This window comes from Ranitomeya variabilis, chromosome 3 (genome assembly GCF_051348905.1).
Source record: "Ranitomeya variabilis isolate aRanVar5 chromosome 3, aRanVar5.hap1, whole genome shotgun sequence".
NCBI classification, from domain to species: Eukaryota; Metazoa; Chordata; class Amphibia; order Anura; family Dendrobatidae; genus Ranitomeya; species Ranitomeya variabilis.
The window spans coordinates 90,925,146-90,942,282 of record NC_135234.1 but is presented as its reverse complement, the minus strand read 5'-3'; the positions used below and the strand labels follow the sequence as shown (position 1 = coordinate 90,942,282).

The 17,137-nt window shown below is 42.5% G+C and overlaps 1 protein-coding gene across 1 annotated transcript in view; it reads right to left on the bottom strand.

Moving 5' to 3' along the window:
* Positions 1-17,137, bottom strand: part of PITPNM3 (PITPNM family member 3) — a 791,724-nt gene that overhangs the window by 670,465 nt on the left and 104,122 nt on the right. The window lies entirely within an intron of this gene.

Below are 17,137 nucleotides of genomic sequence, written 5' to 3'. Positions count from 1 at the left end.
GTGGTGAATTGAATAGGTGAGCAATTGTATTTATTTTATGCATGACCCACTGAAGGACAGTTTTTTAAAATGTGTTTTAAAATTATATTTAAATTAATCACTAAGCAATGGATCAGTGAGTAAAATGGAAGCAAATCAGAAGCCATCCAAGTTTCAAGGATCTCCATTGACTTGTTTGAGTCTGATTTGCAAACATGGACCAGAACAGCATCTGATCTGAGTCTCACAGATTTGACACTCTGATCCATGAATCCATGATTTTCACTGATGTATGTATAGATCTAGGAAACTCTATGGGTCTATGTGCTATCTGAGAAAAATGTGGATAGCACAGGGACAATTCACACACATGTGTGAAAGTAGCCTTAAAGCACCATTCCAGTGTTTTTTTTAAATTTATTTCAGCGTTGGAGTTGTGTCACTAATGTAAGTTCCCTGACCCGAGTATTATATGCACTATCCTCTGTCTTCAGCTCTTCCAGATGCTGCTCCGGTCCTAATCCACCATCTTGTGACCGCAACTTCTGACTGACGTTAAGTGAGAGGTATTGGTCACAAGCTCTGAATGTAAGTCTGTGAGAACCTCGTTCTGGCTTCCATAGACTTTCATTGAGAAGACACCTCCGACTCGCCCATCAAGCCCAGCAGGTCACAAGCTGCAGAAGACGACCGAAGCGGCACCGAGAACAAATAAAGACAGTGGCTGGTGAGTGTAATGCTAGGGGCAGAGAACTTAGATTAGTGGCACCACTACAGTGGTAAAATAAAGAAACCAATGGAATGGTGCTGTAAAAACAGTATAATACTTGGTATCTAATACATATTATCCCTTCAGTGTATATATGTCTGTGAACACTAAACAATAAATTTGACTACTTATGACTAGGGTTGAGCGACCTTTAGTTTTTTAGGGTCGAGTCGGGTTTTGTGAAACCCGACTGTCTTAAAAGTCGAGTCGAGCGAATTCGGCCGACCACCGTGAAAAGTCGGGTTTCGGCCGAAACACGAAACCCAATGAAGGAAAATTTATTTTTATTTTTATTTTTTTCTCTCTCTTCCTCTCTCTCTCTCTCTCTCTCTCTCTCTCTCTCCCCTCCGTCCCAGCACAGAAAATTTCGTATTGCACTTTCCAAATCCCTACTGCGCACAAGCGATAACATGATGATAGGCGTTCACTCCCCTAAGCCCTATGTCATCACTCTGCCCACGCTCATTCATTGGCTGAAAAAAATGGCGCTAAACGCGTCATACGAAACGCGACTTTGGCGCCAAGATCGCGTACAGCATGGCAGACCCCGCACAAGGATCGGGTCGGGTTTCATGAGACGCCGACTTTGCCAAAAGTCGCCGACTTATGAAAATGAACGACCCGTTTCGCTCAACCCTACTTATGACATCAATTCCTTCTGAAATATTGTAATACATGAGGTGCTTTGACACCTACTATGGTATATCATTGTATCCAGCCAACTTCAATTTTTGGAATGTTGTACATTCCAGCAGGTAATATGTGTACTGTACTGTATCTGCTCTATTTCACTAGGCACCTGGTCACAGCATTTATCTGAATATGTATTTATGCAACAGAAAAAAATATATTAAACCAAGAATAAGCATTTCATCTTCACAGATCCGGCATATTCATATTAAAAGGAAAATTAAAGTCTAAATAAAAAAAATGTTTCTTTTAAGCAAAAAAAATTGTATAAACTAAAGTTTGTACCTTGAACAAAAATCCAAGACAGTTCAGCTATTTTTGCATTGTTAGTTTTCCATTATCTATAATACTATTTTAGCTATTGCAGAATGACTTAATGTCATTGTCAGGAACCTTTTGTTCTGCAGAACTCTGGTTTATTTCCTGTACTAATGTATTGCCAGAAATTCATCACTGAAGGAATGCAGAATAAAGAGTGTCACTACTCATCTGGTCTTAAACACCACAAACTATCATGCAGCATGATCAAGGGGCCATGGTGAGGAGTACAAAATTATAATATATTTCTCCATGTTCATATTACTTGAGACATCTTTCTAAAGAGGGCACATTTTGTTATTTCCTTAAACAAACTCAATTTTTTTTCTGGAGTAGAACATCTATTTTCATATTGGCACTTTATGCAGCTAATTTTTATGCACCATTTGTTCATTACTTAAAATATGTAGATAATGTATATTGTGGTGTACATCTACTACAATGGCATATTTGTGTCATACAGTGTGATATCTGAAGATACCAAGGCATAATTATGAGATGCAATAATTATTCTTTCCTTGGGGTTTTTAAAACCTGAAATAGTGGAATGATTTTTGGAGTGTGAAGAGAAGAGTGGCCTCTCACTCCATTGAGACAGTCCATATATTTGTCAATTAGATATGAGCTAATCATTCAATGAAAATTGTCTTGGCAAATTTGAACAATCTGCGACTTGATTCTCACAAATCACTAAAAAAATGCCAGCCACCATTTTACACATTGAACATTATTGCATTGGTCCTAGAAGGCTCACATGACCTCGGACATGGCCAACTTGGCTTGCTCATAGTGTCTTGCAGCTATCACATCACATGTGCTGTCAAATTGGAGAGACAATCATAGGTTGTATTAAAGCTGAGGCAGGGAAGGCAGCAGCCATTTTTAGGTGATTTAGACTTGTGAGAAGATGTCAAATCTCAAAGCTGAGCAATAGAGATAGGAGAAAAAACTAAAACATTGGATAATTACTCCAGACAGCATTATGTTAAACAACTACAGCAGGGAAGATGAATGTAGTAGTCTATGAATAATACAAAGATTTAAATGACTGGAGGAGAGACAGGAGAGGTGCCAGTATCAGTACCATAAAATACCAATGCAATTCACCAGTGTGTCAGATGGTGCAGCTGAGATTTGTCCTACTATTTGGTCTACTTTGAAGCTCAGTGTAACATTAATGCTGACGCCCCTGCATGATCCCTCTTCCCCATCAATGTATGGACGCTGATAAATCGCCTCAAACACACAGTGAGAACCCTGTTTCCTGCCTTCTGTGCATGCCTTCCAGGCTTCACAGTGGCACGTCTATTTCATGCACGGTCCCCTGTTTTTTAAGGGACAGCGTGCATACTTGGAAAATGACTGCAGCCAATAGCTGTGAGGCATGTTGTATATAAGGCACCCTCCCCAGTAGGGAGGTGCCTGAGCAACCCATGTAGTTTTCTACATTGTGTGTGTGCAACTGTATGTTGCCAGGTCCCTCGTCCTGGTATCTGAGTAGTTAATACATGAACCTGCACAACTGGTCCTTTTGTGACCAGGGCCTGAACCTGAACCCCTGGTCCTTGTATAGCCAGGGCCTTAACCTGAACCCCTCATCTTTGTGTCACCAGGGCCTGAACCTAAAACCGCACCTGACGGTCCCTGAATCTGAAGTCGCACCAGCAATATCTAAACCCTGAAGCTGCACCTGATGCTGCACTGGCTGTACCTGATTCCTGAAGCTACATCAGTGGTACCTGAACCTTGAAGCTGCACCAGCGGTATCTGAACCCTGAAGCCGCGTCGGCGGTAAACAAACCTGAAATCGTTCAGACAGTACTTAACCCTGACCAGTGTCTGTCCAGGTTAGGTCCAGGTTAGGTCCAGAGTCAGAGCCTGTTCCAATATCCGAATTCAGACCTGTTTGTGACTCTGTGTCAGCATCTATTCTGCCTGAGGATCCAGAACCTGTGTAGTCTGAACAGAGTCTGAATTCTGACCTGCCTGTTACTCCGAGCCCAGTCTGTGTCTGCGATCCTGACTCCTGGGGTCAGCAGCTGCAATATTGGGGACTGCCTAGGAGTGGTATTTGGTGAATACCTGCAGCTCAAGTCTAATTCCATCATCAGAAGGCTCTAGCGAAGACAAGGTAGCCACTTAGCTAAGCTCAGTCCCATGGCACAGTGGGTCCGCGATCCATGTGCATCATGCACATGCGTGACACTCAGCACATAGCTGAGCTTCAGAAGAGTGCCAAACTGGTAGCGAGCGGGGTCTCCAGCAGCCCCCAGCTGCCATAGTAACCCATCCGCACCGAGCAACTGCATCATGCAGGGATCAATGGGAGCCAGTATGTGCGATCACCAGCACACATGCATTTACAGACTGTTGACAGTAGCCTTTGCATAGCTAAATAAGCCCCGGCCATGGAGACACAGATACTGGCTATTTAGGAGAGAGCAGGTATTTGTCATGTGTGGAAGGAGCTCAGCTTCTGAGCCCACTACATGCAACCACCTACATGTGAGCGATATGGAACTAAGGGGTTAAATAAAGTGTAAGCTCTTCACAACTTGTACTCAGCCTAGAGTAAAACCAGCATTTACAGTCTATGGAAGCCATGTTTTTTTTAATGACCAAGTATGTTTGTTTTGGCTGTAGGGCAGAGAGATGGCAAAGTTTGGTTAGTGCCCAGACAACCTAGAATATTTCTTCATATTTATGTCATAGTATGTCTTACAACTGGTTTCAATGATTATTATTACATCAATATGAGCTAAAGTTTTCAATTTAAATTGGTTAATTTTCGATTGATTTTATTTTTATGAAGAAACATTTTAGATCCTATTCAAATTCAGTAAAGCAGATGTAGTAGTGGTGGGAGAAAATGTATTACAGTTGTAGGTTTTTACAACCAGATAATTGCTTTTTTCAATCATAGTTATTGATAACAGGATGATCTGTGTAAATTAAAATATAAATCTATATTAAATATAGGCCCCACCAATTTTTCATCCTTATCTTTTTGGCTATAGCACTGATCATTATCAGCCTATGGTACTAGATAGTCTAAAAGTGTTCTAAAAAGTGTTCTATAAAGAAAAAATCATGTCCTCTGATTGGGAGAAATCCAGTCTGAGCAGATGCGACATGTTAAAGCAGAAGATGCCCAGAGGACGAAATGCATCTGTCACTGGAAGTGGTTTGGGATAAAATACTAAGAGCTGAATAATACTCCAAGATCAACAAACAAGAAGCTCTTTCAGAAAACTTAGGCCCTTTTGTAACTGCAAAGTTGGGTCAGGATCATGTGCAGAGTCCTTTCTTCAAATGCACTTCTTATATGAGACAAAATAGAGCCAGTTTCTTAGTCGAATCACATTTATGAAGACTTCTTGTTTACTAGTCAATCTATCCATTATTTGTTATTTCACGGTCTATTTTTTAGTTTTCAGCTAGTTCCCAACCTAAGACACTTACTATAAAAATCATTACTAGTCAACATTAACACTTGACACATCGGAAAAAGTTTGGAGACCATAGATTTGAGGCCATACATACCAACCTATGTGGTTTCTATGGTCCCTGGAAATGGAGAGGCTCAGCCTAGGTTGCCACTATTTCTTTGCTTAATCCAATCAATACTTGTACTGAAATCTTCTCTTCATAACCCAAAGTTTTATTCAACATGTGTTACTATCAATCAAATACGTTGTCCAGGTTTGGCATGAAAGTCTGCAGCATGTGAATGCAGACATGTGAATCCTCACAGCAACTATGGTGCCCACTGCCAGGATGTTTTGGTGCCAGCTGTCACGGCATCACAAGTACGCAACATGCATATCCCACACCACATTCTGACTAGACTTGCGCTACCTCGCTCAATATAAGTGAATTGAGCGAGGCCGTGCATGTATAGTTGGAATGTGGCCAGAAATATGTATGTCGAGTATTGTCACTGCCAGAATCCTGACATTTCATGCTGAGAGTCCTGAGAGAGTTCATAAGTCTGCAGTGACATAGATTGACTGCAGACTTTCATGTCAAACCTGGACAACCTCTTTAACTTACTGCAGTGTTTCAATACATTGTTTTTATTCTAGGTTAAATCTGTCTGTCAGTGGCCACATTGGAAATGTGCACCAACATATACCACTTATATTAATGGGTTTGCTGGCCCTTGTTTTTGGTTTTACTTCAGTTTTTGTGCTCAGTACCTCTGGGTGTGGCCACTGTTGTGAATTTGGATTCTGGGCTCCCCCGGTGGCCGCTTGTGGAATTGGACTTGTCATCCTCTTTCCTGTTTCACCTGGTTCCATCAGTAGTGGGTGTCGCTATTTAAGCTCATTTCTCTGGTGGTTTCTTGCCGGTCTTCAATGTTATCTGATGCCTCTCAGTGCTTGTTCCTGCTTCTAGACAACTACTAGATAAGTTGGACTTTTGTCCATGTTTTGTTTTTGCCTATTTGTTCCAGTTCACAGCTGAAGTTTTGTTACTGTGTCTGGAAAGCTCTCGTTGATCAGAGATTGCTACTCTGGCGTTATGAGTTAATGCCAGAGTTTAAGGTAATCTCTGGATGGTGTTTTGTTAGTGTTTTTCTGCTGACCATGAAAGTATACTATCTGTCTTCTGCTATCTAGTAAGCGGACCTCAAATTTGCTAAGACTATTTTCCTGCTGCGTTTGTTGTTTCATCTGAACTCACCGTCATTATATGTGGGGGGCTACTGTCTTCTTTGGAATATTTCTCTAGAGGTGAGCCAGGTCTTATATTTCCCTCTGCTAGCTATTTAGGTCTTAGGCCAGAGCTGGGCATCTAGCGATAAATAGGAAATGCTACCTGGCTATTTCTAGTTGCGCGGCAGGCTTAGTTCATGGTCAGTATAGTTCCATCTTCCGAGAGCTTGTCCCTCTATAGGCTTGCTATGATCTCTGCCTGCAGAGATCATGACAGTTTGACCGGCCAATAAAGTGTTAAAGACCCAGGTTGAGAAAGGAGAGTTATAAGAAGTCTGCTGGAATTTTTTTTTTTTTTTTTTTTTTCTCCAGTCTGCCTTGCTGCAGTCTTTTTTCTCTCTCTCCTCCTAATCTCTGTATGGCTCTGTGTGCACCTGACAATAATGGATCTCCAGAGTGTAACTGCGGGTTTGAATAATCTCATCACGAAAGTACAAAATTTACAAGATTTTGTGGTACATGCTCCGGTATCTGAGCCGAGAATTCCTTTGCCGGAGTTCTTCACAGGGAATAGAGCTAGCTTCCAGAATTTCCGAAATAATTGTAAGCTTTATTTGTCCCTGAAGTCTCGTTCAGCTGGAGACCCTGCTCAGCAGGTTAGGATTGTGATTTCCTTGCTCAGGGGTGACCCTCAAGATTGGGCCTTCTCATTGCCAGCAGGGGATCCTGCGTTACGCGATGTGGATGCGTTTTTTCTGGCCTTGGGCTTGCTTTATGAGGAACCTCATTTGGAACTTCAGGCAGAAAAAACTTTGATGGCACTATCTCAGGGGCAAGACGAAGCTGAAGTTTTCTGCCAAAAATTCCGTAAATGGTCTGTGCTTACTCAGTGGAATGAGTGCGCCTTGGCGGCAACTTTCAGAGAAGGTCTCTCTGATGCCGTTAAGGATGTTATGGTGGGGTTCCCTTTGCCTGCAGGTCTGAATGAGTCCATGACAATGGCTATTCAGATTGATAGGCGTCTGCGGGAGCGCAAACCGGTGCACCATCTGGCGGTGTCTATGGAAAAGACGCCAGAAAGTATGCAGTGTGATAGAATTCTGTCCAGGAGCGAGCGACAGAATTTTAGACGGAAGAATGGATTGTGTTTCTATTGTGGGGATTCTACTCATGTTATATCAGCATGCTCTAGGCGTACAAAGAAGCTTGATAAGTCTGTTTCCATTGGCACCATTCAGTCTAGGTTTATTTTGTCTGTAACCCTGATTTGTTCTTTGTCATCCATTGCTACGGACGCCTATGTTGACTCTGGCGCCGCTCTGAGTCTTATGGATTGGTCCTTTGCCAATCGTTGTGGTTTTGATTTAGAGCCTTTGGAGACTCTTATTCCTCTGAAGGGGATTGACTCCACCCCATTGGCTAATAATAAACCACAATACTGGACACAAGTAACCATGCGTATCAATCCGGATCACCAGGAGATTATTCGTTTCCTGGTGCTGTATAATTTACATGACGATTTGGTACTGGGATTGCCATGGTTGCAGTCTCACAACCCAGTCTTGGACTGGAGAGCAATGTCTGTGTTGAGCTGGGGATGTAAGGGTATTCATGGGGACGTACCTTTGGTTTCTATTTCGTCGTCCATTCCCTCTGAAGTCCCTGAGTTCCTCTCTGATTATCAAGACGTCTTTGACGAACCCAAGCTTGGGTCGTTACCTCCGCACCGTGAGTGCGATTGTGCCATAGATTTGATACCGGGTTGTAAATTTCCAAAGGGTCGTTTGTTTAATTTGTCTGTGCCGGAACATGCTGCTATGCGGGAATATATAAAGGAGTCTTTGGAAAAGGGACATATTCGTCCATCTTCTTCTCCCTTGGGAGCTGGGTTTTTCTTTGTCTCAAAAAAAGACGGCTCTTTGAGACCATGTATTGATTATCGGCTTCTGAATAAGATCACTGTTAAGTATCAATACCCATTGCCATTGCTTACTGATTTGTTTGCTCGTATAGAGGGTGCTAAGTGGTTCTCTAAAATTGATCTTCGTGGGGCGTATAATTTGGTGCGGATCAGGCAGGGGGATGAGTGGAAGACCGCATTTAATACGCCCGAGGGCCACTTTGAGTATTTGGTCATGCCTTTTGGTCTTTCTAATGCCCCTTCAGTTTTCCAGTCTTTTATGCATGATATTTTCCGCGATTTTCTGGATAAATTTATGATAATATATCTGGATGATATTCTGATTTTTTCTGATGACTGGGACTCTCATGTCCAGCAGGTCAGGAGAGTTTTTCAGGTTCTGCGGTCTAATTCTTTATGTGTGAAGGGGTCTAAGTGCGTTTTTGGGGTCCAGAAAATTTCCTTTTTGGGGTATATTTTTTCTCCCTCTTCCATTGAGATGGATCCCGTCAAGGTGCAAGCTATTTGTGACTGGACTCAGCCCTCCTCTCTTAAGGGTCTTCAGAGATTTTTGGGCTTTGCCAACTTTTACCGCCGATTTATTGCTGGTTTTTCGGATGTCGTTAAACCACTGACTGATTTGACCAGACAAGGCGCTGATGTTGCTAATTGGTCCCCTCATGCTGTAGAGGCCTTTCAGGAGCTTAAGCGCCGTTTTGCCTCTGCCCCTGTGTTGCGTCAGCCTGATGTGAATCTGCCTTTTCAGGTTGAGGTTGACGCTTCGGAGATCGGAGCTGGGGCAGTGTTGTCGCAGAAAGGTTCCGACTGCTCCGTCATTAGGCCTTGTGCCTTCTTTTCTCGCAAATTTTCGCCCGCAGAGCAGAATTATGATGTTGGGAATCGGGAGCTTTTGGCCATGAAGTGGGCGTTTGAGGAGTGGCGCCATTGGCTCGAGGGGGCTAGGCATCAGGTGGTGGTATTGACTGACCACAAAAATTTGATTTATCTTGAGACTGCCAGACGCCTGAATCCTAGACAGGCGCGCTGGTCTTTATTTTTTTCTCGCTTTAATTTTGTGGTGTCATACCTACCGGGTTCTAAGAATGTTAAGGCAGATGCCCTTTCTAGGAGTTTTGACCCGGACTCTCCTGGTAATTCTGAACCCACAGGTATCCTTAGGGAGGGAGTAATTTTGTCGGCCGTTTCTCCTGATCTGCGGCGGTCCTTGCAAGAGTTTCAGGCGGATAGACCGGATCGTTGTCCGCCTGATAGACTGTTTGTTCCGGATGATTGGACCAGCAGAGTCATCTCTGAGGTACATTCTTCTGCATTGGCAGGTCATCCCGGAATTTTTGGTACCAGGGATTTGGTGGCAAGATCCTTCTGGTGGCCTTCCCTGTCACGAGATGTGCGAGTCTTTGTGCAGTCATGTGACGTTTGTGCTCGGGCCAAGTCTTGTAGTTCTCGGGCTAGCGGACTGCTGTTGCCCTTGCCTATTCCTAAGAGGCCTTGGACACACATCTCGATGGATTTTATTTCAGATCTGCCTGTTTCCCAGAAGATGTCTGTCATCTGGGTGGTCTGTGACCGTTTCTCTAAAATGGTCCATTTGGTTCCTCTGCCCAAGTTGCCTTCATCTTCTGAGTTGGTTCCTCTGTTTTTTCAGAATGTTGTCCGATTGCACGGTATTCCTGAGAATATTGTTTCTGACAGAGGTACCCAATTTGTGTCTAGATTTTGGCGGGCATTCTGTGCTAGGATGGGCATAGATTTGTCTTTTTCATCTGCTTTTCACCCTCAGACTAATGGCCAGACCGAGCGGACTAATCAGACCCTTGAGACATATCTGAGGTGTTTTGTCTCTGCTGACCAGGATGATTGGGTTGCTTTTTTGCCATTGGCAGAGTTCGCCCTCAATAATCGGGCCAGTTCTTCCACCTTGGTGTCCCCGTTTTTCTGTAATTCGGGGTTTCACCCTCGATTTTCCTCCGGTCAGGTGGAATCCTCGGATTGTCCTGGAGTGGATGCGGTGGTGGAGAGATTGCATCACATCTGGGGGCAGGTTATGGACAATTTGAAGTTGTCCCAGGAGAAGACTCAGCGTTTTGCCAACCGTCATCGTCGTGTTGGTTCTCGGCTTTGTGTTGGAGATTTAGTGTGGTTGTCTTCTCGTTTTGTCCCTATGAGGGTCTCTTCTCCTAAGTTTAAACCTCGGTTCATCGGCCCTTATAGAATATTGGAGATTCTTAATCCTGTTTCTTTCCGTTTGGACCTCCCTGCGTCCTTTTCCATTCATAACGTTTTTCATCGGTCGTTATTGCGCAGGTATGAGGTACCTGTTGTACCTTCAGTTGAGCCTCCTGCTCCGGTGTTGGTTGAGGGTGAGTTGGAGTACCTTGTGGAGAAAATTTTGGACTCTCGTGTTTCCAGACGGAAACTCCAGTATCTGGTCAACTGGAAGGGTTACGGCCAGGAGGATAATTCTTGGGTCAATGCATCTGATGTTCATGCTTCTGATCTTGTTCGTGCCTTCCATAGGGCTCATCCTGGTCGCCCTGGTGGATCTGGTGAGGGTTCGGTGCCCCCTCCTTGAGGGGGGGGTACTGTTGTGAATTTGGATTCTGGGCTCCCCCGGTGGCCGCTTGTGGAATTGGACTTGTCATCCTCTTTCCTGTTTCACCTGGTTCCATCAGTAGTGGGTGTCGCTATTTAAGCTCATTTCTCTGGTGGTTTCTTGCCGGTCTTCAATGTTATCTGATGCCTCTCAGTGCTTGTTCCTGCTTCTAGACAACTACTAGATAAGTTGGACTTTTGTCCATGTTTTGTTTTTGCCTATTTGTTCCAGTTCACAGCTGAAGTTTTGTTACTGTGTCTGGAAAGCTCTCGTTGATCAGAGATTGCTACTCTGGCGTTATGAGTTAATGCCAGAGTTTAAGGTAATCTCTGGATGGTGTTTTGTTAGTGTTTTTCTGCTGACCATGAAAGTATACTATCTGTCTTCTGCTATCTAGTAAGCGGACCTCAAATTTGCTAAGACTATTTTCCTGCTGCGTTTGTTGTTTCATCTGAACTCACCGTCATTATATGTGGGGGGCTACTGTCTTCTTTGGAATATTTCTCTAGAGGTGAGCCAGGTCTTATATTTCCCTCTGCTAGCTATTTAGGTCTTAGGCCAGAGCTGGGCATCTAGCGATAAATAGGAAATGCTACCTGGCTATTTCTAGTTGCGCGGCAGGCTTAGTTCATGGTCAGTATAGTTCCATCTTCCGAGAGCTTGTCCCTCTATAGGCTTGCTATGATCTCTGCCTGCAGAGATCATGACAGGCCACCCTCTTGTGCTGTGCACCTTATCCACTCAGTTTTCTGCCCCTGTCTATTTTGAGGCCTGTGGCATATAACAAGGTGAGTTACTAGCGATAGGGAGGGACCATCCTGAATGGGATCATCTTGTCAAAGTGGGATGGGCTTTTGTATATATAAAAAAAGTCAACTTAGTACCCTATTAGCCAGATTAATCAAAGCTTTCTTGCCAAAATTCTAGTGCAAAACGTTTTGAAAAGTCACACAATTTTTGCACAATGCGATACACAAAAGGGTTGCGACTTTTGGTGTCTTCACACCATTTTTGACAAGCTCCAAAAAATTGGTGGAGCAGAGGCAGGAAGTGGGTGTAGCAACTCTCACTCATCAAATTCATGACAAGCAGCAACGATTTCACTATGTCAGAAATCTTACTAGCTGGGACTGGCGTAAGATTTGAGGTGAGGACAACATGGAGGCACACGCCACTTTGTGTCTCGCATGATAATGAATCGGGAGCCTCACAATTCTCACAATCCTCCCCAACTCCTCAAGACTATATATTTTCCTGACTAATCCTAGAAAACTGCATAGTTATGGCAAATTATCAAGCCCTTCTGAAGATATTGCACAATAAGATTTGCCAACATTATCAACCTCCTATTTCGCATAGAAAAAGTAAAAATTGGATCCCTAGAGCACCGTCTGCACAGCAAGGTCTTTGAACCAGACTGTGACGAGCTTCAAGGGTGGCGTTGATGACATTTTCACATACAAATAGAAGATGACAATTCTAGAAATGTAACCTTGCAACAAGTAAGCAGTGTGTCAGTAATGCCTCATATGCTATTATTTGAGAATTTTCCAGTAAAGGAATTGTGTGATCTTGATTATCCTTATTAGCTTGCTTCTCTTTAGACACCTATGGCCGACAGGCTAAACAAATTGGGAGCAGCTTTTCAGCTATCTCCATGGCAACCATGATCCGTCTTGTCTTGTAATTTCCAAAGCTGATATATTTTGGAAGCTGGGTAATCTGTGGGAATGTTGATATTACCCTTCACTTCAGTCAGGAATATGGACTAAGTTTATGTCTGTTTTCACTGGATAGTTACTAGCATTAAATGGTCGTTAATGACTTCTTGATGGAAGCATTTCCCATATCAACCAAGCAATTGTATTTTAATTAATTAAAATGTTTACATTGCACAATGGGAAAACACTTTCATTAGATAAAAAGTTATTTCTTGCTATTTCATTGTTAGGTAAAAACAAAACATTTGCACTTAAGTAATCTAAACAAGATGGGAAAAGAGGATAAGAGAAATGCCAGACTATTAAATGCCTTAATCTCTACCTCATTTCTCCAGGAAAATTCCATGACAGATTAAATTATCAGTGATGTCATAAATTATCCATCAAATTTCACATGCTTACCCCCAAACAAACCATGGAAGATGGACAGGGATATCAACCATACAAAAATACACATAACAAACAACAGAGTGGGACACAGAGGAGTTAAATGAAGGAGAAACCAAATAGGAGAGGATGAGGATAGGCACACAAATTTCCAAGCAACAATCTCCTGAACAGATCTCCAAACCCCAACTCCAATCATGAACTACACCTCCAACTCCAGAACCAGACAGTGAGGGCTAACACAGGCAATCCTAAGTGCCAGAAGTGAGCACAAATAGCAGAGGGGAATGGACAACATGGAACAGCTGAGACAATACAGGTAGGAAAGCTCCAGGAGCTTCAACTGAACAGATAAACCCTTGCACTGCTAGCAAGGAAAAAAATTGCACTGTTTAATAAGAAGGTGAAATACTTCTAACCAGTGTAGGAGTTCATGAAACCAGACACTGCGGTCTTCTGGCCCCTCTCAGTCGTGGTATCTCTGTGACACTTGAATTGTTCTTTGCAAGTGCAATGATCTTCACATGACCTCAGTCGATAAAACTTTAATAGGCTATATGATCACTAGACCAAAGAGCTTCAAAGATTTTATTCTAAAAGTCAACTGTGCTTCTTTCCCAAGAATTAGGTTGCTCCAATCTCCACCTGTTTTAACCCCTTTACGACCTTGCAATTTTCCGTTTTTGTGCTTTCGCTTTTTTCCTCCCCTTCTTTCCAGAGCTATAACTTTTTTATTTTTCCATCCACATAGCCACATGAGGGCTTGTTTTTTGTGGTCCAAGTTGTACTTTTGAATGACACCATTAATTTTGCCACATAGTATACTGAAAAACAGGAAAATATTCCAAGTGTGGTGAAATTGCAAAAAAGTGCAATTCCACAATTTTTTTGTTTTTTATTTACCATGTTCACTATATGTTAAAATTGACCTAACAATATGATTCCCCATAAATTTGTATGAAAAAAAAATCGCTTATGTCACCATTTTCTCAAACCCTTAGCATTCTCATTTTTCAGGATCTCAGGCTGGGTGTGGGCTTATTTTTCCTGCTCTGAGCTGACATTATTATTGATACCACTCTGGGGTAGATATGTTTTGATTGCCTCTTTTGCCCCAATATTTTTTATTGCAATGTTGCGGCAGCCAAGAAAAAGGAATTCTGACATTTTGATTTTCTTTCTCGTTATGCCATTTACCAATCGGATAGTTTTTTTATTTTGATATATTGGACAGCTCTGAAAGCAGCGATACCAAATATGTGTATTTTTTCATTGCTTTCTTTTCAATGGGACAAAAGAGGGGTGATTTGAATGTATGGCTTTTTTCATAATTAAAAAACTTTTTTCTCACACTTTTCACTGACTTCAATAGTCCCCTTCGGAGACTTGAAGCTGTGATCGTCCGATTGCCTGTGTTATACATAGCAGTGCTTCTGCACTGCTATGTATACTGAAAAGTATGATCTTCTATGAATGCCGACGTCAATCCGGCATTCACAGAAGATTCTCAATGTCAGGCATGGGAGTCTTCTGTAGACCCACGGCTGTCATAACCACCCATCAGCGGCCTGCAATCACATGACAGGGGTGCCAATGGGAAGCATTTGTGATGCGTTTCCTGTTAAATCCAGTTGTCAGTGATTGACAGCAGAATTTAACAGGTTTAATCAGCCAGTAAGTATGGAGAAATATGCAGACTCAGCGTTGGAGTCTGGCAGGGACACGACCTTTGACGTAAATATGTGTCAAAAGTCACAAAGAGGTTAATATATTAGTAATTAACGGACTCATGTATTTATTCTAGATATGCTAAAGAAGAGGGGCATAATCTTGATTAAAAACTGGCTGATGAAAACCCCAGTGACATAATTTATCTTCATCTAACTCCTCCATACACAGGAGCACTTGGCTCAGCCAGACTCCTCTGGACAACCCTATCTCCAAGAGGACAAAATACAGTAATTGGTTATTGGAGATCCAACATGCGGGATCCTTCTCTATCTCCAACATCATTGGGGGGAAAGTAGGGAAGCCTTATACACATTATCCTGCCAACTAATTACTACATCTTTGTTATCGATGCAATCACATTGACCTGAAAAATCACATTGCCAGATAATTTTTATGACACAATGAACATTCTAAAAATGAACCCAAAAAACAAAAGTGGATTGTGTTATTTTCACCATTTCCCCTCACTTAGATGATTTGTTTTCCTATTTTTAGTACATTATATGATAAGATAAATTTTGTCAGTCAAATCTATGACTCATCCCACAAAAAACTGACAATTTTTAATGAGTTAAAAGCAATGATTTATCCATAATAATCTTAACAAATGGTCAATGTGATGTATATAAGAATAAATTACTTAAAAACAGACTATGACAGGTAAAATTCAGTAAACAATGATACAATATTTTTCAACTATATTGAAATAGGAATAAAATGAATATTAATGGTCCCTATCAGGAGCTAATTAGCAGTTAATTGCCTTGGCATTTTTTCATTTATTCAATTAATTATAGAAATTGTTTCTGCCCACAAAAATACAATTTCATTATTGAATGTTGGATCCATTTGTTGGACATATGGCCGGGATGACAGCCATGTAGCAACATCTTCTTGAAAAGTGAAAATATAAGCAGTGCCATAAAAACAGAGCTGGCGTAACAACCAATGGACACTAGTTCAGCTGGCATACAGTACATATCCCAGAATGCCTGCAGAGATGATAATAAAAAATATGTGATATCAATTATATTATTATGACCAATGCAATTGTAAAATGTACAATTCAACCATAAAATCTGGAGAAAAACACACAAACCTTGCGTTGGAGGGAAAACCTTACTGCTTACTGTGTTTGCAGTTTTGTTAGGTCAAGTTCTGGCTTAATTCATGATGACTTATAAAGGGGTTGTCAAAGACTTTATTGAAATGGCCCCGTCACATAATTCAAACAGTACATGTCAGGATAGGTTGCAATCTGAAGAAACATAGCTCTAAAGACCTGTGTCTCATCTGACAGAGGAGCTGTATCGTAAGAACACATGTCAGAGCTGCCGAATAAAGGTACCTTCACACTAAACGATATCGCTAGCGATCTGTGATGTTGCAGCGTCCTGGCTAGCGATATCGTTTAGTTTGACACGCAGCAGCGATCAGGATCCTGCTGTGATATCGCTGGTCATTGAACAAAGTTCAGAACTTTATTTGGTCGTCAGACCGGCGTGTATTGTCGTGTTTGACAGCAAAAGCAACGATGCCAGCGATGTTTTACACTGGTAACCAGGGTAAACATCGGGTTACTAAGCGCAGGGCCGCGCTTAGTAACCCGATGTTTACCCTGGTTACCAGTGTAAAATGTAAAAAAAACAAACAGTACATGCTCACCCTCTGATGTCTGTCACGTCCCCCGGCATCCGCTTCCCACACTGACTGAGCGCCGTAAAGTGAAAGTGAAAGCACAGCACAGCGGTGACGTCACCGCTCTGCTGTTAGGGCCGGCGCTCAGTCAGTGCAGGAAGCGGACGCCGGGGGACGCGAATGTAAGTATGTACTGTTTGGTTTTTTTACATTTTACGCTGGTAACCAGGGTAAACATCGGGTTACTAAGCGCGGCCCTGCGCTTAGTAACCCGATGTTTACCCTGGTTACCCAGGGACCTCGGCATCGTTGGTCGCTGGAGAGCGGTCTGTGTGACAGCTCTCCAGCGACCAAACAGCAACGCTGCAGCGATCGGCATCGTTGTCGCTATCGCTGCAGTGTCGCTTAATGTGAAGGTACCTTAAGTGTGTGACAGGAGAAGAACTACATATTGTCCTCACCGGCTGACCACAGAAGACTCGGGCTGGTGAAAAAAATCTGTTTTGTTTATTTGTTCAGTCAGCCAATGAGAAGATTTATTTTTTTCTGATGTCACAGGTCTTCTCTTTGGAAGTAATAAATCCTGTCATAGAAAAATGCGGCAGCACTCACCGATCCTGGAGTGAGGAAAGTCTTTATTGAGACATGTGATAATACATCTTCATGGCTCGGGGGATGTGCAGTGACAGCAGAAATGTGCAAGGGTCGACGACGGCCGTTTCGCGCTGTATC